Raw genomic sequence first — 8,977 nt, forward strand, 5'->3', positions numbered from 1 at the left:
GAAATGTAAGGTGGCACTACCGTATACACATGGAAAGAATGACACACATGTTCCAGGTTTTCTAGCTTCATATTTTGAATTCACAACACTAGGCATATTGTAGGCATGAAAAGAGAGGGTTGTGGCTTTTTGTTTTCCCACCAAGGGGTGGAAAGAAGGGGCTAAGTAGAAAAGGGAAAAGGTGAAAAGTGATCGGAAGCAAAACCAACCCCCCTGCTTCAAGATGAAAAGCAGCTTCTTGGCTCCTGCAAACTTCATATAACTAACAACACAGAACACATAGCTCTGATACCAAGACCGTCTACCCTAGACATTACTGAGACTAGCATTTTCTTGCAGGCTTTACCAAGTTAAAATATTTGGAATGAATATTTGGGATCGATTCTGCCTTGTGAGAAATCTGGTTTAGCAGGACAACTGAGAGTGAAGTCTTAATCCAACACAACGTCATATGTCCTAAAGCAGCCCCTTCCAAAAGACACTAATGGAAATACAGAAGTTTTTAAAATGAATCTCAGCTGCAAGCCCACCTCAGTCTGCAATTAACCAGTGGAAAAAACCCCACAACCTTCTGTCATTTCTATAGAGCATGAAACTCTCTGTACCTCTACTGGACAAATGCAGTGGGACAAGGCTGCTGCTTTCACTCTCCTTTACCAGAGAATTCCCTCATGGTGCCACTGTCTTTATTCCTCTAAGACCAATCATGAAATCTTATCAATTGATTTCACCACAGCATAGGGATTATCAATCTAACGAAAAATCTCAATGTGTCACCATTTTTTCAGAAAAGCCTTCAAATGCTATTTCCACCATTAATCTTTTTGAATAAGAGCAACACTAGACATGTCGTGAAACAACGTGGAGCTTACACTATCACTCCTTGCAAACTGAAGAGTTGAGATCTCTGCTTATCCCCACCAAATGTTAATGCACAATTTATTTAATGCCTAGTTTTTGTGTGCTGAATTAGCTCACGAAGCAGCTGAGTGTCCCTTGTGACTAAGTGCTCCATTTGCACATGTCAAGTATCCGAGTCTATTTAGTCCTATCCCAACTGCTTAATGACTGAAACAGAAGCATCCAATACATTCTTCTTGATCTAAACAGCTAATTTAATACCCTTGGATAAAAGGGGCCTGATGTTTTGGTAAGCTCCCATGGGCCTAACTATCACAAAGAAGGAATTGTTGAATACACACAGGAAAAAAAGGAAGAGATAGGAGGCAGGCGGTCTGATCTTTATGACCCACTGATTATTCTATCAGCAAGTAGATGCATAAATCTAGCTCCTGACCTAGCAAAATACTATTTTACTTCCTTTTACTCTATATTTTATCTTTTATAGCCAATAAAACATTAAACATTACAAAAGGTTATGTTCTCATCAATATTTTTACTAAATGACAATAAATTCCAAGTTGAACCAGGCAGAGGTTTCAGCAGCAGCTATCCTGGCAGTTGTTTGACACTCTTCCTGCAATTCACTCTGAATACACTAACACCACTAACACCAAGAAAGCCCATCTGGAGAATCTGACACTGAATTTGAATCACTTTAATGACCCTCTTAACGATTTAATGGCAAATCTATACACTAATACAAAGCTGAGCTCTTTTCCAATGATCTGGTGTAGTATTTAGTGTGGAAAGTAAAACTCCTTCCCTCACTCTGTCTCTTTAAACATCCCTAAATAGTAAAATCAGTATCAGGCATCTTAGCTGATCTCCCTGAACTTTATATCAAGGCTCTAGACTTGGCCTGTGTTTTATTCTATGTGAGTTAAGAGGGGGAAACTGAAGAAATGGGGCAGGGTGGGGGTGCGTGTGAAGGGGTCTGGGGAAAGAGAAGAAATCTCAGAAGGATCATGAAGGAAGCAGACTAAATCATTAATCCTCTGCAAAGTTACTTGGATTATATGTGTATGAAAGACAGGTAGAATAGAAAATGCGTCTGAAAAACTATTTATGTTTTTATGGTCCATTGATTTGGGAAAGAATGGCAGAGCATGCAGTGGTTTTAAACTGGATATAGAAAAAATATCCAGATGAGCAGACTCTCAAAAGGCTGAAGATAGGACAAAAAGCACTAGCTGCACAGACCTAACAGTTCTTTTGTCAAAACACAAACTTTTCCAAATGTTTCTGTTTAAAGGCATCAGACACCAGCTGTTCTGTTTATTCCATGAAGCACTGTATATTGAAACGTGTACTCTCATCTCAGATGTCTGGTCCCAAGTTTTTAGAGATCCACTATTGTTCTAGTGGAATATAAGACCAAGACCTACAGCTCAGACAACTAGGAAAGTACTTGCTCACCTGGGAAAATAAGATCAGCTTGAAAATTGGATCTAAACCTCAAAGGACATTTCCCAGGCAGCAATTGAGCTGAAGCACAATCACTAACTGTCATCAGTCCTGAAGAACTGAAAATATTAATGAAAAATGCTTGTCACCTGTTGTAGTAAGTAATTACTGATGTAAAAAACTAAGAATAGCTATATATTTAAATGAAAAAAAAAATCTCTAATTTAAAAGGAAAACTGAGGTACAGATAAGCTAAATGACTTGGATAACATCACACAGTAGATTAAGGACAACAGAGGAACTCAAATCATCTAATTTTGTCTCACATAGTGTTGCTTTTTTCTTCTGCAGATGAGTTCAAACTCCTGCCAGACTAATGAAACACAGAACAGTATCCCTTAGTAAGACTATTATAAAACATGAAGTCATGACTACTCTGCAAAAATGCAGAAAATGTTATCTTGTTTCAGGGTAGAAGAGGACAGTTATACTTATAAAACACATTAACTACTGGATTCATCCAGAATCAAGAGCATTTTCACAATCTAATTCATGTCTATTTATAATTGGTGACAACTCATATGATCCTTTCAGTTATGAATTTTTCTAAAATGATGAGATTTTCTAGTGGCATAAAAATAAGTGATGATGACTGTTAAGCTAAAAGACAACATCTGGGATCAAACAGCCAGGACATCTGCAAGTCCAGTGTCTGCCCCATTTAAGAAGAACTTTCAATCAGTTCAATGGAGCATTGCCCTGGCTGAAGGGCCTGACACGCCTCAAAATGTGGTAAACACCTGGTATTAGGAGACAATCAGTTAGACACTGAAAGGTATGTAGATGCTTAATTCCCACTGCTAAAAATGTTCCCTATCATTAAAGACATTGTTATGCATAATACTCTGGCACTGCAGACTAAAGATATAGACTTGAACTTACAGATAAGTCAAGCCTCAAGCCAAGTGTTTCACCTGCTTGGACAGCTTAGGGAAGTGGAATGCAGCTTCTCTTCCTAGGTTTTGTGCTGCTGAGCCTGAGCTCAACTCTTGCACACATGGGCAGCTGCTGAACATTTTGTCAGTTACCTCAGCGAAATTAATTCTTTTGAGCCTTTTCGCTCCTTCCCAACTCCAATTATTTGTTTTAAAACATTGCATTAGAGTCACCACGGATTACAGATACAGCAACGTATTTTTGAAATAACTGCACTTCTGATTTCTCTCCACAATCCTGTCTTCTGTGTATGATGGAGGGAATTTTTAATTTTCCTCTGCATGACACACACAAACAAATACAGCTTATATCCAGGCAGGTTTTGAACTGACAGGTCAATCAAACAAGTAGCATCTGAGACCTGAACATAATCAGAAAATAAAAAGCAGTTGCTACATAACACTTTCTCCATTAAAGGCAAAACCTCAGTAAGATACTATCCCAGATGTAATTATAACTTCTATCAGCCTCTTCTCACCTTGATTTACCCCAAACTATTAAACCTTTAAATGCTGAGTGCATTTGCAAAACACAACTTTGCAAGAGACTGGAGAAAAAATCCTCTTGTGATCCATCATTTGTAATGATTGCATTGTGATGTAGTCACAGTCCAGAACCACTATATAGCACAACCTGTTTTCTGCTTTCCTGCTTACAGGGAAAAAGCTTCCTACAAATGAGAAAGGAAATTCAGAACAAATAGTTCACAGTAAAACCTAAACCACACCTAAATAACTCCTAACACTGGCTTTTCTGAATGGGGAGAAAAAAAATAGAAGTGGGAGAGAATTTAGATCTCCTAGTATCATTAATGCATCAATCAACATCAATCGTTGCTTTACTGATGTATTTAAGTATTCAGTGTATTCAGTGTTAATATGAGAAACAAGTTAATTGCAATAAAGTCTCAGAAATAAAATTTAATTTACTATGTGACCACAGAAAGCCTACAAAGTAATACAAATTTAATGTTTTTATTACAAATTGTTTTAAAAAAATATTCCTCAAAAATATTTACCCATCTTCAGTGCTTCAGGAATCTAAAAGATATTAAAAAAATTACTTTTTGTATTTATTTTAAAATCAAATAGGACTAAAGTTACTTTCAATAAGCCTCTCTCATGGAACATAATTTCCAAACATTTAATAAATGCAACATTTCTTAAGATTACCATTTTGAATCAGATAATTTATCCCGATTTCTACATGTAAGTGATAAAATACGTGAACACTCTTTCAATAATAATAATAAATGCAGATTTTCAGGTAAGTTCTGTGTATGCTTAGAAATAGCCTTCACAAGTCTTCAAGATTGTTTTCATCTTACAAGTAAATTATTACCTGAAAATAAGAAGGTGCAAATGTGCAAGATTAGGACACTCAGTAGAGGAGAGAATATTAGCCAAATTACTTAGTAGTTACTCAATCAGGAATTCACAAGCAATATGCTCTGTTCTACAATTAACATATCTGCTTATAGTCCTTCCAATCAAGCTTCTTAAAGAGCAAGACGTGATTTCCTTTTTTTCTTTTAACCATTAAACAGGAACTTAAATACTAAAAATCTTCAATTACTGTCTTATTTTCTTAAGACACTAAAAATGCATAAGCTCACCTTAAACAAAGTCACTTCACATAATCGAACAAATTCTTCCTATACTAAAATTTTAAAAGCATTCCTTGTTGTGAACAGATCAGTCAGAGTGAGAAGGAAAGGAAGATTAATACGCAAGAATAAATGGAAATAACTCCTTTAGAAAAGCTACTTTATTGGCACGTGTATTTAATTAGTAGTAAAGATAGTGAAAATGCAAGGAGTGGGAAATTGCTAGCAATTAAATTCTAAAGTGCTAATATGAATATAGCAAAAGATATGGTATTTAAGTTTCTACAGAAAAAATAAGAACAAGTACCTGTTTTAAATCAGGAAGCAGCAGATAATTTCAAGATCAAACCCACTTCCTGTTAAAGAAAGGGGAGAAAATTCCTTTACAGCTATTGTGATTATTAATCCACTCTTAGAAAGGTTATTTATAGAAGACCTCTCATAAAATGATTAGAATGTAAAAAATCATTGGGGTTGCTATGCCTAAAAGAGAGCAATTATAAAATTTGGTTAAGTATTCCAGAGAACACAGTCAATTTCTAGATACAGTAAAAAACACTGGGAGATGAAACTGAATTTTTTACATGAAGGCTTAGAGTCAGGGAATGTAAATGTTTGAAGAGAGCAGAGTTCATATTATATAGGGAGATATATTAGAAATTTTTGTTGTGTTTTGTTTTGACTACAGGAATCCTTGAAGCTTTCTCTGAGCTCCCTCTCGTGAGCAGTTGCTGATGGTGCAGCCAAAGCATCGCCAACAACAGGACTCGAATACCATACGAGTTGAAATTTAATATTGTTGTTTGTTTCATAACGCATCATGCCCCAAAGGACCTTGTAAATAGAAATGTTTAGTTCCAAAGATATTATCCATATACAGTTATCTTTCCCTAGAAGGAACGGGATATAAATATAAAAGGAAGGACACTCCATCTCCAAAACAAAACCTGCTTCTCTCTCTGGTGCTTCTGAAGAGCTCACCACTCCTCACTGCAGAGAGAGAAAAAAAATTATACTTGAGGAAAAACCCTTATAAGCAGTCATAGTACTGTTCAGAGAGCAGACATTACCCATTTTAAAAGTAAAATGATGCATACTTTTTAAATATGAATTTTAAAAGCAAGCATGTCTGTCTTGCAAGAAATCTTTTCTTCTACCAGGCTATAAATGTTGGCTTAAGTTTTGACTGAACTACGATTTAATTACACTATTCTGTTTCTCACTTGTAAAAGATCTTGCATTACTCCTTATCAATGCACTGCAATCACATACTGCTTTGCTAATAAGATGTTCAGATGCTGTGCAACTAGAATTATAAATTGCAGAAATAAGGTTTTTTCACCAAGGAACTAGTGTAGCCTAGTACAGGATAGTTACTCCACATTTGACAGCATTTAGTAACTTTCTCTTATTCTGATTTAGACTGTTTAGACTCTAGCTTACATGAATTTTCCCTGAAATCTGAGGAGAGGAGTTCTTTATAAGGAATAGTAAAAGTCATCTGTATGCATACAACTGGAAACCAGACCAAGGAAACTGTACACTTTTTAGCCCTATATTCCAATGTCTGTGTTATACAACAGGTCTGGTAAGAAATCAGTACAAACCAAATTAAACCCCACTACTGATATTTGTTGTGTAGTTTGGGATTGTCAAAGAAACAGTGGCAATAAAGTGTAAAGTACCAAAGGAAAATGTTTTGTTGTTGCATATATTAGCTTCAAAGAACAAACACAATAAACTAAATCAAGATCTGACCTGAAAAATACCCTGAAATTGGACTCTTTCTTTACACATTCTTGGGGCAGCAAAAGTCTGGAGAGGCAAATTTAATTTTTCTTTTTCGTCTGAAGGTAAACAGATCTTGGATAAAATAATAGTCTAAACTCTTGTCACCAGCAAGTGAATGTCTTGGGGGGAAGGGGGAGGGTGGTATTTATGTGTTCAATTTGCCAGGTGGGGAATTACTAGCAAAACTTTGCAACACTCTCAAGCATCATTCTTCAAAGTATTCCTGATTTCAAAGGTCCCAGAAACTTGACTTTTGCATTACATCTCCAAAGACAGAGAGCCTGTAACCAAATAGCAGGATCAACACCAGAGCTTGCAAATTTCTTCCTACCTATCAGTAAGCCAGTAATAAAAAAAAAACCAGACAATTTCTTTAAAAAAAAAAAAAAAGAAATCAACAATGAACAACTTCAATTATCTTCTAGAAAGCTTCTAGATCTCACACAATACTAATTTGCTTTCTAGTCTAGAGTCAGCAAAAACAGTCCTGGCCTTTGAAATCCTGCCAGTTTATTTAATGTTGCCTTGCTCCCAAAGAAAGACTACCTGCAATTTTGAACATCCTGTAGCTGTAAGGCAGAGCATACTAGCCATCAAATTCTAGCTGTTCGTTTCACTGACTACAAAAACGCCTGCAGGGCAACATTTGAGCAAGCAAAGTTTATAGAGATGACTGACTTAATTAGATTCAAAGAGCGATTTGCTAACTCAGCAATAGTTTTTAAATGTAAAAATCTAGACAGAGGCATTTTGTAAACAGGTGTGAATGACACTGCTCCATCAGGCATTAAATTGGAGCTGCTCATGAAAAACTGTATAATTTGTGCATTTAAGTTACCAATATTTTATCAACTGCAGTGTTCTTACACCAAACACTCCTTGAGGTGTACAGTCAACGATATTTAAGCAAAATCTCTCACTTTTTTTAATAGCAGCATGAACAGTCTACTGTGTAATCCTCATGTCTTTTCTGAAAAGTTGATTTTAAAAGTCTCAGAGCTGTCTGCGTAGTTTATCAGCCTTTTAAACATGGCTTAGAAACCAGGTAATGCCTGAGGGGGAACAGTTCATACTTGCAGGAAATTTTGTCTTTCCAAAGGAACAACAGCTGGGAAAGAAGGAAAATATTTTCTCCTATGTCAATTACTTAGTATTTATATTACAGTCGTACCTAAGGTCTCTGTGCCAGGTGACTTGTCAATACATAAGCACCCAAAGATCACTCATCAGGCTTGGCCCTTGGCTGCTCCCCTCAGGCATTAGTGACACAGCTGGCGAGAAAGGTTCACTCTTCACACCTTTTTCCTAACATTTGGATGTGACCTTCCTACAGTAGTAGGAGATGAGTAAGATGAGAAAACTGCATTCTACAAGGAGTTTACTTCACTGCAGCTACAATTGAAGACTGCAACGCGGGGAAAATGGGAGCCCCAAGCCTCCAGCACAACCGCAGAGGCACGGCGAGGGCCCGCAAACCCCTTTATCAGCTCCTCGCTGCGTTGCGGACGGCGCAAAGTCCCCTATAGCCGGATGCGACCCGGCTCCGTGCCCGACGGGCTGTCTGAGCAGCGCGGAGGCCACGGCCGCCCCTCCGCCTCTCCTCGGGGGCTCACCGCGAGGACGCTCCGCCCCTCCCTCAGGGGGCTGACCCCGAAGGCAGGGCCGCCTCTCCCCAAGGGCTCACGGTGAGGACAGCAGTGAGCACACCCCAAGCTCCGCCCGGCCTCTGGCCCCCGCTGGCCCGGCCGGGAGCCAAGGCAGCCCCCGCTGCCGCGTCCGCGCCAGCCCTCAGGGGAGTGGCGAGGGCTGGAAGGAGAAAGGCCGCCCTCCTCACCGAAACAAGCAGCACCCACTTGCTCCTCCTTGCGTCCCGGCCTGCTCTATCCATGCAGCATGCCCTGGTGCTGGGTCTGCTAAGACAACAGTTATGCCACAGACAGGACGTTTTAAATGTTTAAGAGAGATTCAAAACTATTCGTCCCTTGCACGCAGGTACAGAAAATGTTTAAGCGTTTATGAGGGATTGAGGAGTATTTGCCCCTTGCATGGAGGCAGAGAAACGCAGGGCTCATGTTTTATTGTCACTTGTTAAAGGATAGAAAGAAAACAAAAAGAATACTTAAAAAAAATAAAGAAAATAATTTTGCTTCTGCCGAGAAATGGAATCGGGAGGAAGGGCTTTGAGGGTGGGAGATAAGGTTGCAGCCACACGTAGTGAACCCTAGGAGGAAAAAGCCAACACAGTAAAGGAGGGTGAAGGCTAAATATTGTTCACAC

The sequence above is a fragment of the Colius striatus genome, chromosome 7, assembly GCF_028858725.1.
Source record: "Colius striatus isolate bColStr4 chromosome 7, bColStr4.1.hap1, whole genome shotgun sequence".
NCBI lineage: Eukaryota > Metazoa > Chordata > Aves > Coliiformes > Coliidae > Colius > Colius striatus.